This window comes from Sinocyclocheilus anshuiensis, unplaced genomic scaffold (assembly GCF_001515605.1).
Source record: "Sinocyclocheilus anshuiensis isolate Anshui unplaced genomic scaffold, SAMN03320099.WGS_v1.1 scaffold355, whole genome shotgun sequence".
In the NCBI taxonomy this organism is placed as follows: Eukaryota; Metazoa; Chordata; class Actinopteri; order Cypriniformes; family Cyprinidae; genus Sinocyclocheilus; species Sinocyclocheilus anshuiensis.
Genome location: NW_015549571.1, coordinates 3,052,851 through 3,054,783, shown reverse-complemented (window position 1 = coordinate 3,054,783; position 1,933 = coordinate 3,052,851).

Here is a 1,933-nt window from a genome sequence, read left to right as displayed (position 1 = left end):
AGTAAGTATTTATGTCAATGAACATATCAGTGCCATCAGAATGAAAAGTCCTTGTGTCATTGTTCACAAACAAGATTGTCAAAATGCTTAGTCATGTTGTCAATATAACAGTGCACTCTGTTAGTATTACCTGATGTAAACTATGGCAACAGTTTGGATGAAATTTACTGTATTGAAATGCAGAAGGCTGCACTTCTTATGTATGCCATATATCCATTTCAAAAGTACAATTTTACACATTACTGTATGTGGGATATCGATTGAAAGAGACTGGATAGGATTCACAGTTACACTTTGCTAGTGGTCAGACAAAAAAAACATTACAACTTCATTGTGATATAGAAAAGAAATATGGGCACAAAGGTGAAAATACAAAATTAGAAAAGCAAACACAGGAAACACAACTTAGGCAGAATGTTACTTTTGCATGCAGCACTGTATGAGGAATTGCAGTGCAGTCTGTCTACACCTCCTGATGTGCCAGTCTGTCAGCCCACAGATTCTCATCTACGTCACAATGAATATCTTCCCTTGCAATGCAATGTGGAATTGATAGAATTCAAGAGACCCATCTCACAACTTCATATTTGTGGATGATGCTGGCTTCAACCTGACCAAAAGCAGAAGGTGTGGTCGAAATGTAATCGGCCACAGAGCTACTGTTGATTTGGCAGGCCAACGGGGAGGAAATATCCATTGTCAGAATTTGTAACTCTTGTGTTGTCCTCTGTCTATATATGCTTTTTAAATTGAAGGTTCATGAGATGCACCTTTGAGCTATTTCAGAGAACTGGTTTATCATTAGCTGATCTACATTCTATTCATTAGTGAAAGTCAAGATTCACTTGCACAATTCATGGCAAATTTACAAAAAGTCTAATAGAAATGTGTAGAAAATATGCTTGACAGTTTATGACAACTAGATCAACCATTTTGCATTTAATGACTTAGATGATGAACTAATGACTAGATGTTTTGGGGGGTAAGACTGTTGCACAGAGAACTATATAAAGCATTTTGAGCAACATGACATTAGCAACTGATAATATAGGAAACCGCAGACAAATGTACATAATCAATTGCATGAATGTACCAAAGCAATCGAAACTTGTTTAAAAGAATGAGAAACTGATTTTATGATGCGGACTAGATGATGCGGAGGTTGAACAAGTAGTTTTGAGAATTTCATTTCTGATCTGAGAAATGCATCAAAGCGACTCAGAAAAACTGTAACTAGTTCTTTGGGGTCAAGTTGTGTTTTTTTTTTATGAGAGGCTTAATAACAGCCAGTTTGAAGTTGGGGTCAAGTTGTGGTTTTTTGATGAGAGGCTTAATAACAGCCAGTTTGAAGGTTTTGGGGACATATCCTAAAGACAATGATGAATTAATAATAGTCAGAAGAGGATCTATGACTTCTGGAAGCATCTCTTTTAGGAGCTTAGATGGAATAGGGTCTAGCATACATGTTGGTTTAGATGATTTAACAAGTTTATACAATTCTTCCTCTCCTACAGTAAAGAATGAGTGGAACTTTTCCTCAGGGGATCTATAGCACTATATCTGATGTGATACTGTAGCTGATGGCTGCATGGTTACAATTTTATCTCAAATAGTAGATCAAATAGTATTGATCTTGGAAGTAAAGTAGTTCATAAAGTCATTAATGCTCTGCTGTTGGGAAATGTCAACACCTGTTGATGCTTTATTTTTCATTGATTTAGCCACTGTATTGAATAAATACCTGGGCTTATGTTTGTTTTCTTCTAAAAGAGACAAAAAGTAATCAGATCTAGCAGTTTTTAATGCTTTTCTGTAGTATAGGGTACTTTCCCGCCATGTAGTATGAAATACCTCTAGTTTTGTTTTCCTCCAGCTGCGCTCCATTTTCCAGGCTGCTCTCTTTAGGGTGCGAGTGTGCTCATTATACCACGTG